This window comes from Stenella coeruleoalba (assembly GCF_951394435.1).
Source record: "Stenella coeruleoalba genome assembly, chromosome: 17".
Taxonomy (NCBI): Eukaryota; Metazoa; Chordata; class Mammalia; order Artiodactyla; family Delphinidae; genus Stenella; species Stenella coeruleoalba.
Window position 1 is genome coordinate 28,194,319 of NC_137163.1, and position 14,725 is coordinate 28,209,043.

General features: G+C 37.1%; 1 protein-coding gene across 8 annotated transcripts in view; it reads right to left on the reverse strand.

Annotated features, from left to right (window-relative positions):
* The window catches only part of EMC2 (ER membrane protein complex subunit 2), a 617,592-nt gene that overhangs the window by 520,279 nt on the left and 82,588 nt on the right, over positions 1–14,725 (reverse strand). For 7 of the 8 annotated variants that reach the window (XR_013824672.1, XR_013824673.1, XR_013824674.1 and 4 more), the window contains exon 13: positions 860–942. The gene's annotated coding sequence lies outside the window, so the exon portion shown is untranslated. Of the gene's footprint in view, positions 1–761; positions 943–14,725 lie in introns of those variants that run through there. The other variant, XR_013824679.1, reaches the window with a different exon arrangement.

Here is a 14,725-nt window from a genome sequence, read left to right on the forward strand (position 1 = left end):
AAAGAAAATGGGGACCTCCATTCTACAACCATAAGAAAAGGAATTCTGCCAACAACCAGAGCTTAGAAAAAGACCAAGCCCCAGAAATGAATTAGCCTTGACTGCAGCCTTGTGAGACCCTGAGCAGAAGACCCAGCTACACCATGCTGAGACTCCTAACCCATGGAAACTGTGAGATAACAAATACGTATTATTCTAAGCCACAAAATCTGTTGTACTTCATTATACAGCAATAGAAAACTAATACAACTGGCATAGTGCTTTAAAGGTTTCATTCACTGTACCTCACTTATACTTCCCAAAGACAAATCCAAAGGCATTTCTTTCAGACATCACATGGATCATTGTGAATGACCTACAATACTTGAGGATGTTTAGAATATCAGTACTCAGAAGAACCTCAGAGATCAGACATTTCATTCCTCTCATTATGCAAATGAAAAAAACAGAGCCAGGACATAGAAATTGACTCTTGACCACCAGAGTACCAAGTACAAAAACAAACACGAATTCACAGTTCCCTTGGGATCAAGTCCAACATTTTTTCACCAACTCACTGGGATCCCTTGAGATCCCTAATGTCAAACAACAGAAGAGTTAAAAATAAATCAGACTTTTAGAAGATGTAAATAAGTTATACAACTTAATAAATGTCAATATTCACAATTAGCACAATTAACTCCTAGAAAAGTGCCAGTCATATTACAGCACTCAATAAATATTTGATAAATTAAAAAATTAATATATTTTTTTATATTCTGAATCATAAAAGACACAAGCCCATCCCCACATATCTTAATCTAGAGGCAGAACACCTTTGTGGGCAAAAGTCATGTTGCAATGTTGATGTCAGACCCACCTGAGTTTGAATGTGAGCTCTAAGTAATATTCATTTGTAAACTTAGGAGATTTCCTCAAAGTCTCAGCTTCCAGTTTCCTCATCTGCAAAATGAAGGTAATAACAATGACCTCTCACTGTTGTGCTCAGGTTCAAACAAAATAATAAATGAGAATGCTTGGCATTTACAGAGTACTCGATAAACGTCACTCTCTTTCCATGCACTGACGAATTTTGTTTTAAATGAAGAACAATTTTTCCACTTACCTTCAGATAATTCTCTGAACCATAATCTGTGTCAGAGGCATTTAATACAAATGTACTTTTAATTCTATATTAGGAGACATTTGCTTTGAAAACAATTTTCTGTTGTATGGATTTATTACTCTTTTTGGTTCTAACCACCTATCTTTTGTCTCCTCAACAAACTCAGTAGAAAATAAAGGTCTAAAAGTCTAGGGAAGAAAAAAATTTTATTTGACTAGGCCTGAATTTATTGACACTTAGGAACCACATAAAAAAAGAAAAAAGGCAGCAGCCTGAAGATTCTTAAATTAATCATTGATTAGTAGTTTACATAACTTAGAGGTAGTAATCCAAAACCTGTTTCAAATTAGATGACAGCAAAAAAGTGATGTGGAAGTAGTTACTGTTAAACTGGAATTCTTCTGATTGCACTATTTATCAGGTAGTATTTCAGATAATTAAATAGAACTATGAGTAACATGAAAGATTATAGTTATGGTTCATTTTTGCACAGGTCTGTTGAGACTTAGAAATTATGTGCAGGCAGAGTTGGAAAAATTCCAAAATGGACCATATTAAATTAGGCAACAGCTGGTGAAGAAGGTTTAGTTTAGGGACTGTCCTGACAGCTGGAAAAAAAGTGATATGTGGTCCATACTGAATGTCATATTAAAAATTAGCAGTAAATAATTACAAGTTAACTAGAAATGTACTGTCTTGATTTCAAAGCTTAAACAATCTTCCTTGGGCTATATTAAGACCATTTTAAAGTTCTTTAATCTCTGCTCAAGAGAATTTATTTTCTAGCAGGTGTGCCTTAAAACTAAAAATGTAGACATGACTTAAAATCATTTCCATGAGCTTCAAGCACTTCCACATGTTTAAAAAAATAGTCATTTCAATGTTGCTTGAAACTCAGGGAAGGTCATGGGGAGAGGAAGCTGTGAAAACCTTAATCCTGCAAATCCCATGACACACGGCATGATGCAATGGGGTATGGAGCCAGAAGGGTTGGGTTCAAGCCTCTGCTCTGCTAATTACTAAGTAGGAGGTTTGGGGTAAATTCATGCCCTTTTCAGATCTTAGTTTTCTCGTTCAACTTGGCAATAATAACATCTACCTTCCAAACTATTGTGAGGAGTAAGTGATCTATATATAGTACCTAGGACAATAGGCCCATGGTTCCCAAACTGTGCACTGAGGTACCCCTGGGGACTGCAGCACATTTATAGAGGCAGTATGGGATATTTTAAATTTTCAAGGAAACTACAGCAATATTTGAAATCTGTCAGCCACTGTGTGAACTACTAGCTCCAGGTAGTTCACAGTTTCAACATTAGATCATACTACATTCCTTTCAGTGACATCATATCTTTGTGAAGCTGAGTTTTGTTGGTTGCTGGACAAAAAGTAAATAAGCATGAAAATCAACGTAGAACAGGAAATGAAGGTAGTGGTATCTAATCTGATTTCAATGTCTGAGAGGTACGCAGTGCCCAAGAGGCCCACACATGTTGCTGGTAAGTGACTTGGTTAAAACTAAAAATTTTTTTCCTTCAACTATGTGTATTATTTTTTTTTCAAAAAACTACTAAGTTGTTAGTATATAAATACATTTTAAGTTGTTTGGACCTAACCACTCAAATCGACAGTACAGTTATTTACTTTGGTCTAGGAATTCTGAGGATGTCATAAATCAAAAAAATTGGGGGACTTCTGCAGTAGGTACCTAGTTAATATTCATTTCCTCTCAAACTTGATGTACTTTCACATGATTGAACCCTTTCTCTCAAAATTTAGATAAATTTACTTCTGTTCTCATTAGTAATGATTACCAGTATTCTCTGCCTTTGTAGTTTGATGGGGCCCTGTGATTACCTCTGGCCAGTGGGATTTGAAGAAGTTATGAACTCTCCATTCACTCGTCCCCTGTTGATACATTCTACTATGATGAGGAGAAAAGAGAGCCTCAAGATCTAAGTAGGTTCAAATGTCAAGTTACTGTATGGAAGATAAGTTTTCCTGGAGAGTCACCTGGACCCACTGAGTCAAGCCAGTGATATTTGGTGGTTTGTGTGCTATGAAGCATAGGCTTGTACTATCATGACTAATACTCAAACTTGTTTCTTTCTATTGCCCTGTCCACCATTCTCCTACATATGGTTTTCTGACTCTTTTTATGGCAAATTCTAAAAGATAATTAGGTAAAAACCTGTACTGTAGAAAATGTTGCCTGAATAATAGAAGACTAGATGGAGGAAAACTCAAGAGAATAGTTACTAACAGTTTCAACTAAACAGCCTGATGACAATGTGATGCCCCAGATCACGAATAAGAGTCAAGAAGACATTCAGTTAATGTCAAGCTGTGGTTTATAACATCTTAAGGGTTAAAAAGAAAAATGCAAACATTTTAACAAAAGAGTACCAATTAGGTACAAGGAAATATACAGTAAGATAAAGCCACTTTTATATAAAGTATTGGAACCAAGGATGTTCAATAAGAAGTTATTTTCTCTATTCTTGGGAAATTGGCCTTATATCACAACTGGAGAAGCAATTCAAACAAGCACACATTTCTAGAGTGGGGAAATTTCTAATTGGGCTAGAGGGTATAGAAGTCATCTTTTCCAGTGGTTACATAATGCAAGTAGGAGGATGCTGCTTTGAAAGGAAAATTTAAACAAGTTCCCCAGTACCTCAGATATTAGAAAGAAGATGAGAATGGCTAGGATGAAATCAGGAAAAGAAAGAAAATTATATCCATTGATTCATCAGTATTTACTGAATATATTAATATGCATTCCATAGATGCAGGTAACTGGGACTTAGTACCTGATTCTAAAGGGCTATTAATCTAGCAAGGAGACAGACTTGGAAAGCATAGTCACAACATGGTGTGTCAATTACTCTAAAGGGCAATGCTCTGGAAAATCACAGATCTGCAAAAATGTTTTCCTGGAAGAATCAGCACAGTTTTCATCAAAGAGGAAATATTTAAGCTGGATCTTGAAAGACAAATAGTGTCAAGAACTGTGAAGTGTTGAGATTTTATCCTATTAGCAAACTAACAAATTATCCTGCAACAGTTTCATAGAAGCTGGCAAAAAACATGAAATTCCTTAATCAAACAGAAAGATCTTTACTACTCACAGCTATCATAGCCAGACTATTAGCACTTTCTTATACCAATGCCTGGGTCCCAGTTCCCACGAGTGACCCAACAAGGGCCAGGTAACACTTGCACATACAGTGGGCTGCATTACAGGGGAGAAACCCCAAGCTTATGGAGCCCAACTTTTTTTTACAACAGGCAATAAACATGCTGGCCCTTTGCTCCAGAGGAAGACACTATCCAGTCTTCCAAGACTGCTTGCCATACAAACATCCTGGAAAAGATAATCCAGAACAAAGGCAGTGAGTACCTCTGCTCAGAAGAAATGCAAAAATGTAAGTGATCCATGGAGAATTGTCCCTCAACAAGCAGAAGTCATCAGGATAATATAGCATGATAACTTAGCAGGATGTATAATATATCTGAATAGCTGGAGTACAGAATACCTTTTAAAGAATGAACCAGTGGGAGATATAGACATGGGGGGAGGGTGTGTTGGGAAGAAAAAAGTTAATCCATAGAATTACATTAGAATTAGATTATTAAGTAGAGGAAAAACATAGAGAATATTATACTTCATTAACCAATATTTATTCAGTGTCAGCCTCATGGTAGGTATTCACTATATTAATTGAATGAATGAATGAAAAACCTGCTTTGTCTCATAAGCATAGGAAGCCATCATAACTTTAAATGAAGAAGCAAATGATCACATCTGGCAGCACTGTGACAAAAGCATCATTGTTGAAAGAGAACAACTGAGGCACTTTGCCTATATTTAGTAGGTTTTTGCAATAAGATGGATTAGGGGAGGTGAAGGTTTAAACTAAAAGATAACGTGTGGAAACAGTGGGGAAATGGGAAGGTGGGATGAATTGGGAGATTAGGTTTGACAAAAGTACACTACCATGTGTAAAAGAGATAGCTAGTGGGAACCTGCTGTATAGCACACAGAGCTCAGTGCAGTGCTCTGTGTTAGCCTAGTTGGGTGGGATGGGGGGGAGGTCCAAGAGGGAGGGGATGTGTGTATGCATATGGCTGATTCACTTTGCTGTGTGGCAGAAATTAACACAACATTGTAAAGCAATTATACTCCAATAATAAATAAATAAATAAATAAATGTGGCCCTGTGGCCCTTGTGGGCGGGGGGGGGGGGGGGGGAAGAAATGAGGATTGAGAGAAGTTGTTGAATTAATTTTAGGAGAACCAGCAACATCCAGTCAACTGGATGTGGAAGTGAGAGTTCAAGGATAAATGAGTTATCAGGCAGGTTTAGGAGTGGAAGGTTGTTGAATAAATGGTGATGTCACTAACTGAGATAGAAAATGCAAGAGAAGATTCAAGTAGGAGATAATGAGGGAGTGGTAGGCATTGAGATAATAGCTAAAGACAAAAGAGTGGAGGAAATAAAAAGGAGAAACTCCATAACTAATACAAAAGAGGCTTGCTTATATATGAGAAGTATCAACATTACTGTGTGAGAAGAAGAGAAAAAGCTCGAAAAAATGGGAAAAAAAAAGTATTGGGAGATGGGGAAAGGGAATCAAGAGAAGAACACGTTGAAACCAAGGAAAGGCAGTTTCATAAGGGAAAGATTAGCAAGGAGGTGTCAAATTGGATGGGTGCTAACAAGTACCCATTGGATTCAGCTTTTGGATCATCACAGATTTTAAGAAAATAATAGGCAGAGGCAGATTATACGAAGAAGCCTTAATTCAGAGAGGGGAGAGATCGGTTCAATTAAGTTGGCATCAACTTATCTGCTGTGATAAGCTGTGAAAAGAAAGTATTTTTCCAAATATACACCTTAAAAAGAACTTTCCAAATAGCACTTATAGGTCATCACCTAAAATCCCCTCCATTATACATTGCTACTTTGAGTTATAAAGATTTATTCCTTTTCAAACATCCCCCTAATAAAATGCAATTACTCCTGAAAATATTAATGCCTTAAACTCTTGCTTTGAAGTGTTAGTTGACAAGGCTTTAACAGAGAAAATGTTCTTCACTAATGACACATCAGAGTGGTCTTAGTATTCTAGAAGCAGAATGACAGAGGAAAGGGCCTATTAAAAGGGGAACTGTGAGATTGGTTAAAGATGGTGGAGAAGAAGGACATGCTCTCACTCGCTCCTGTGAGAACACAGGAATCACAGCTACCTGCTGAACAATCATCAACAGGAAGACACTGGAACTCACCAAGAAAGATACCACACATCCAAAGACAAACAAGAAGGCACAATTACATGGTAGGAGGGGCGCAGTCACAATAAAATCAATACCGATAACTGCTGGGTGGGTGACTCACAAACTGGAGAACACTTATAGCACAGAAGTCCACCCACTGGAGTGAAGGTTCTGAGCCCCATGTCAGGCTTCCCAACCTGGGGGGCCGGCAACAGGAGGAAGAATTCCAAGAGAATAAGACTTTGAAGGCTAGTGGGATTAGATTGCAGGACTTCGACAGGATTAGGGGAAACAGAATCTCCACACTTGGAGGGCACACACAAAGTAGTGTGTGCATCGGGACCTAGAGGAAGGAGCAGTGACCCCATAGGAGACTGAATCAGACCTACTTGCTAGTGTTGGAGGGTCTCCTGCAGAGGCGGGGGGTGGCTCTGTCTCACTGTGAGGACAAGGACACTGGCAGCAGAAGTTCTGGGAAGTACTCCTTGGTGTGAGCCCTCCCAGAGTCAGCCATTAGCCCCACCGAAGAGCCTGGGTAGGCTCCAGTGTTGGGTCGCCTCAGGCCAAACAACCAACAGGGAGGGTACCCAGACCCAACCATCACCAGTCACGTGGATTAAAGTTTTACTGAGCTCTGCCCACCAGAGCAACAGCCAGCTCTACCCACCACCAGTCCCTCCCATCATGAAACCTGCACAAGCCTCATAGATAGCCTCATCCACCAGATGGCAGACAGCAGAAGCAAGAAGAACTACAATCCTGCAGCATGTGGAACAAAAACCATATTCACAGAAAGACAGACAAGATGAAAAGGCAGAGGGCTATGTACTACATGAAGGAACAAGATGAAACCCCAGAAAAACAACTAAATGAAGTGGAGATAGGCAATCTTCCAGAAAAAGAATTCAGAATAATGATAGTGAAGATGATCCAGGACCTCAGAAAAAGAATGGAGGCAAAGATCGAGACGATGCAAGAAATGTTTAACAAAGACCTAGAAGAATTAAAGAACAAACAAAAAGAGATAACAATACAATAACTGAAATGAAAAATACACTAGAAGGAATCAATAGCAGAATAACTGAGGCAGAAGACCAGATAAGTGACCTGGAAGACAGAATGGTGGAATTCACTGCTGTGGAACAGAACAAAGAAAAAAGAATGAAAAGAAATGAAGATAGCCTAAGGGACCTCTGGGACAACATTAAATTCAACAACATTCGCATTATAGGGGTCCCACAAGGAGAAGAGAGAGAGAAAGGACCTGAGAAAATATTTGAAAAGATTGTAGTCGAAAACTTCCCTAACATGGGAAAGGAAATAGGCACCCAAGTCCAGGAAGCACAGAGAGTCCTTTACAGGATAAACCCAAGGAGAAATATGCCGAGACACATAGTAACCAAATTGGCAAAAATTAAAGACAAAGAAAAATTATTGAAAGCAGCAAGGGAAAAACGACAAATAACATACAAGGGAACTCCCATGAGGTTAACAGCTGATTTCTCAGCAGAAACTCCACAAGCCAGAAGGGAGTGGCATGATATACTTAAAGTCATGAAAGGGAAGAACCTACAACCAAGATTACTCTACCCTGCAAGGATCTCATTCAGATCTGATAGAGAAATCAAAAACTTTACAGACAAGCAAAATCTAAGAGAATTCAGCACCACCAAACCAGCTCTACAACAAATGCTAAAGGAACTTCTCTAAGTGGGAAACACAAGAGAAGAAAAGGACCTACAAAAACAAGCCCAAAACAGTTAAGAAAATAGTAATAGGAACATACATATCAATAATTACCTTAAACGTGAATGGGTTAAATGCTCCAACCAAAAGACACAGGCTTGCTGAATGGATACAAAAACAAGACCCATATATATGCTGTCTACAAGAGACCCACTTCAGACCTAGGGACACATACAGACTTAAAGTGAAGGAATGGAAAAAGATATTCCATGCAAATGGAAATCAAAAGAAAGCTAGAGTAGCAATATTCATTTCAGATAAAATAGACTTTAAAATAAAGAAGGTTACAAGAGACAAGGAAGGGCACTACATAATGATCAAGGGACCAATCCAAGAAGAAGATACAACAATTATAAATATATATGCACCCAACATAGGAGCACTTCAATACATAAGGCAACTGCTAACAGCTATAAAAGAGGAAATTGATAGTAACACAGTAATAGTGGGGGACTTTAACACCTCATGCACACCAACTGACAGATGATCCAAACAGAAAATTAACACGGAAACACAAGTTTTAAATAACAATATAGACCAGATAGATTTAATTGATATTTATAAGACATTCCATCCTAAAACAGCAGATTACACTTTCTTCTCAAGTGCACACGGAATGTTCTCCAGGATAGATCACGTCTTGGGTCACAAATCAAGCCTCAGTAAATTTAAGAAAACTGAAGTCATATCAAGCATCTTTTCTGACAAGAACGCTATGAGATTAGAAATGAATTACAGGGAAAATAACATAAAAAACACAAACACATGGAGGCTAAACAATACGTTACTAAATAACCAAGAGATCACTGAAGAAATCAAACAGGGAATCAAAAAATACATAGAGACAAATGACAATGCAAACATGATGAACCAAAACCTATGGGATGCAGCAAAAGCAGTTCTAAGAGGGAAGTTTACAGCTATACAAGCCTACCTCAAGAAACAAGAAAAATCTCAAATAAACAATCTAATCTTACACCTAAAGGAACTAGAGAAAGAAGAACAAACAAAACCCAAAGTTAGCAGAAGGAAAGAAATCATAAATATCAGAGTAGAAATAAATAAAATAGAAACAGAGAAAATAAAAGCAAAGATCAATAAAACTAAAAGCTGGTTCTTTGAGAAGATACACAAAATTGATAAACCATTAGCCAGACTCATCAACAAAAAGAGGGAGAGGACTCAAATCAATAAAATTAGAAATGAAAAAGGAGAAATTACAACAGACACTGCAGAAATACAAAGGATCCTAAGAGACTACTATAAGCAACTCTATGCCAATAAAATGGACAACCTGGAAGAAATGGACAAATTCTTAGAAAGGTATAACCTTCCAAGAGTGAACCAGGAAGACACAGAAAATATGAACAGACCAATCACAAGTAATGAAATTGAAACCGTGATTAAAAATCTTCCCACGAACAAAAGACCAGGACCAGATGGCTTCACAGTTGAATTCTATCAAACATTTAGAGAAGAGCTAACACCCATCCTTCTCAAAACTCTTCCAAAAATTTGCAGACGAAGAAACATTCCCAATCTCATTCTATGAGCCCACTATCACCCTGATAGCAAAACCAGACAAAGATATTACAAAAAAGGAAACTTACAGACCAATATAACTGATGAATATAGATGCAAAATTCCTCAACAAAATACTAGCAAACAGAATCCAACAACATATTAAAAGGATCATACACCATGTTCAAGGGGGATTTACCCCAGGGATGCAAGGATTCTTCAATATACGCAAATCAATGTGATATACCATATTAACAAACTGAAGAAGAAAAACCATATGATCATCTCAGTAGATGCAGAAAAAGCTTTTGACAAAATTCAACACCCATTTATGATAAAAACTTTCCAGAGTGTGGGCATAGAGGGAACCTACCTCAACATAATAAAGGCCATATATGACAAACCCACAGCAAACATCATTCTCAATGGTGAAAAACTGAAAGCATTTCCTCTAAGATCAGGAACAAGACAAGGATGTCCACTCTCACCACTACTATTCAACATAGTTTTAGAAGTCCTAGCCACAGCAATCAGAGAAGGAAAAGAAATAAAAGGAATACAAATTGGAAAAGTAGAAGTAAAATTTTCAGTCTCTGCAGAGGACATGATAATATACATAGAAAATCCTAAAGTGCCACCAGAAAACTACTAGAGCTAATCAATGAATTTGGTAAAGTTGCAGGATACAAAATTAATGTACAGAAATCTTTGCATTCCTCCATACTAATGATGAAAAATCTGAAAGAGAGATTAAGGACACAATCCCATTTACCATTGCAAGAAAAAGAAAAAAATGCCTAGGAATAAACCTACCTAGGGACACAAAAGACCTGTATGCAGAAAATTAAAAGACACTGATGAAAGAAATTAAAGATGATACCAACAGATGGAGAGATATACCATGTTCTTGGATTGGAGGAATCAATATTGTGAAAATGACTAACCTACCCAAAGCAATCTACAGATTCAATGCAGTCCCTATCAAATTACGAAAGGCACTTTTAACAGAACTAGAACAAAAAATCTTAAAATTTGTATGGAGACACAAAAGACCCCAAATAGCCAAAGCAGTCTTGAGGAAAAAAAGCAGATCTGGAGGAATCAGACTCCCTGACTTCAGACTATACTACAAAGCCACAATCAACAAGACAATATGGTACCGGCACAAAAAGAAAAATATAGATCAATGGAAGAAGATAGAAAGCCTAGAGATAAATCCACACAACTATGGTCAACCAGTCTATGACAAAGGAGGCAAGGATATACAATGGAGAAAAGACAGTCTCTTCAATAAGTGGTGCTGGGAAAACTGGACAGCTACATGTAAAAGAATGAAATTAGAACACTCCCTAACACCATACACAAAAATAAACTCAAAATGGATTAGAGACCTAAATGTAAGACCAGACACTATAAAACTCTTAGAGGAAAACATAGGAAGAACACTCTTTGACATAAATCATAGCAAGATCTTTTTTGATCCACCTCCTAGAGTAATGGAAATAAAAACAAAAGTAAACAAGTGGGACCTAATGAAACTTCAAAGCTTTTGCACAGCAAAGGAAACCATAAACAACACGAAAAGACAACCCTCAGAATGGGAGAAAATATTTGCCAATGAATCAACGGACAAAGGATTACTCTCCAAAATATATAAACAGCGCATGCAGCTCAATATTAAAGAAACAAACAACCCAATCCAAAAATGGGCAGAAGACCTAAATAGACGTTTCTCCAAAGAAGACATACAGATGGCCAAGAAGCTCATGAAAAGCTGCTCAGCATCACTGATTATTAGAGAAATGCAAATCAAAACTACAATGAGGTATCACCTCACACCAGTTAGAATGGGCATCATCAGAAAATCTACAAACAACAAATGTTGGAGAGGGTGTGGAGAAAAGGGAACCCTCTTGCACTGTTGGTGGGAATGTGAATTGATACAGCCACTATGGAGAACAGTATGGAGGTTCCTTAAAAAACTAAAAATAGAATTACCATATGACCGAGCAACCCCACTACTGGATGCGCATATACTCAGAGAAAACCCTAATCCAAAAAGACACATGCACCCCAATGTTCATTGCAGCACTATTTACAACAGCCAGGTCATGGAAGCAACCTAAATGCCCATCGACAGTCGAATGGATAGAGAAGATGTGGTATATATATGCAATGGAATACTACTCAGCCATAAAAAGGAACGAAATTTGGACATTTGTAGAGACCTGGATGGATCTAGAGACTGTCATACAGAGTGAAGTTAGTCAGAAAGTGAAAAACAAATATCGTATATTAATGAATATATGTGGAACCCAGAAAAATGGTACAGATGACTGGTTTCCAGGGCAGAAGTTGAGACACAGATGTAGAGAACAAATGTATGGACACCAAGGGGGGAAAGTGGCAGGGAGTGGGGGTGGTGGTGTGATGAATTGGGTGATTGGGATTGACATGTATACACTGATGTGTATAAAGTGGATGACTAATAAGAACCTGCTGCATAAAAATTAAATTAAATTTTAAAATTTAAAAAATAAAGGGCAGGGGGGACCTTTGAGGTTCTAAACAAACACAGCTTCTATTTGATGATTTGGTTAGAATCTGGCTAGGCTATTCTTTTTGCTGGCATGCTCTGCCAAACATTTTTTTTTTCTTTTTTTTAAACTATTTGAGAACACAGAGCAGTTGAGAAAATGTAAGTACAAGTAGATTTCTGAAAGCACATAGTCAACTGGTGAAAAGTTACTGAGGTGTTAACAGTTGCTGTTGGGACCCAGAATATCAGTTAAGATTTTAAGCTATTGCACTCCCTTTGATTACATTAAATATGCTTTTCTGGTACCAACAAAGAGTATTTTGCTACTAATCTTCACAGCAAGTAAGATTCCATAATAAGAATCTTCAACTTATTAACAGCTACTTTCCAGATTAATGAATTAATCAAGCATTTACTAAGCATCTACTATGTACCTAGCATTTATCAAGATAGTGTTTGAAGTAAGTAAAAAAAGAAGTGGAGTTGGGAATTATTTTAATTGAAAGGTAAGTTTGTGGCATGTAAACCTGTAACAATGAATTGTATTAAACAAAACTGAGAGTTCCAAGTTGGCCATAATGCTCATCTTATTAGAAATGTAAATGCCACTGTGGGAATAAGAATTCTCTGGTAGCCAGTATGTTCAAGATCTCTTCCACTAAGCAAATTCTCATGAATATTTAATTCTCATGAAAGAAGAGACGGGGAGAAGAGAATAGAGGAGAGGGGAGGGAAGGGGAGGAAAGCACGAAATAATAGAATAAATACATCACCTTTTCTACTTTGTCGTCTAGTTTCGTTTAGCTTCACCATGATTTAAGTTTCAAAAGCTAATGAGAATATGCTTATGTTTTAGGCTACTATGAAATGATAGATCCTTGATGTAAGCAGTCCCAAATGTTAACCAATTATAATATTACCTTCTAATAGATTAAAAGGAAAAAAATAATCATTCTCTTTCACTTCAAAAATATACATCTATTTATGTCCCGATTTTCCTTTTTCTTTTCTTGTTTCCTTTTTGTTGTAATTATAAAATGCTTAAAGTTTTCTGTAAACCTAAAACTACCCAAAAAATTGAAGTCTATTAAAATTTTTTTAAATGCTTGAGGGCCAGGTATTATGCTTTTCATGTCTAATATGGATAAAATTTTGTCTGTTCTTTCACTTTATGAATTGAAAAATCGATACATTTGGATCTACCAGTGATTTTAAAAATGGATTCTTAACACAAATTTCACAAGACCTTTCCAATTCCAAATTTTAACTCTAGTGTCTAGAATAAGAGAGGTAACTGGTACATTGATTATTTACAAGGTACTTTTACACCATAAGGAAGAATCACAACTAACAAATTTGGGAAGAGGAGCACACCCAGTGTGGAGATCTTGCATACAACTCACATGCAGCTTCCTGAGTATCACCTGTATTGCAAAAGGAACTTGAATTGTGGCCATGTACAATTTAGCAACACCCTACAAAATTTAAGGCTTTTGAATACTCTATGTACCAAAGAGTTTCTAGGAAGTTATCCAAATGAAATAGTCATGGATGTGAGCAAAGATGTATTTACAAAGATAGTCATAACAGTCATGGCTATTGAAAAACTGAAAACTCAAATATCCATCAATAGGGGATGATTCGGTAAACTACTATATTATTCCCCCATGAAGGAATATTATGTGGCCATTAAAATTTAAATGAATGGTAAAAAATGTTCACAATAGATTGTGAAGTTAAAAAATCAGAGTTTAAACAGTATATATGGTATAATCAATTTTATAAATATACGTATTTACATACAGCTATAGTTATAGGTAGATACAGATATAAATAGAACGAAGACCTGAAGAACCATGCTAGTCAAAGTTATCATTCACCTGGTCTACTACAATAACCTCCTAACTGTTTTTCATCTACTCCTGTCTTCTAATAATCCTACTTCTTCTTCTAGACTGCAGCCATATTGTTTCAAAATGCAAATACTATCATATCATTCCCAGTTAGAAATACTTAAAAGTGTTCCTTCTACTTTTAGGATAAAGAACAATCTCCTTCTTGTAATTTGCAATGATTGTTCCCTGCCTGGTTCTCTGTCTCTGTCTCTGTCTCTCTCTTTCACCTCTTGCCACTCTCCTCCAGGTCCCTCTTAACTACACTGTCTACATGGACAACTGTACCCCAAAATTCAGTTCAAGCAGACACATGTGAGGTATTCTTATCCTCCTGGAACTAAGCATTGTTTTCATCCTCCCTAATTTGTACAGTACAAGAAACTTCAAATACCCATTCCTAAAGAGGAATTCATATTTCCTATCATACCGAAAAATAGGCAGAAGGGTTTTCAATCAGCCCTGAAGCAAGGTCTTGGCTAGAGAATAAACAAAAATGCACAAAGGCTGTTGGCCTCTCTCTGAAGGGTTTCTCTGGCAAGCCATTCAGTTTACCAGAACAAGAGCAGGGCTGCCATCATTTGGGTATAGAAAGTGGAGGATCTACCTTTTTGTCTTTGTCTCTGAATCATGGTCATAGA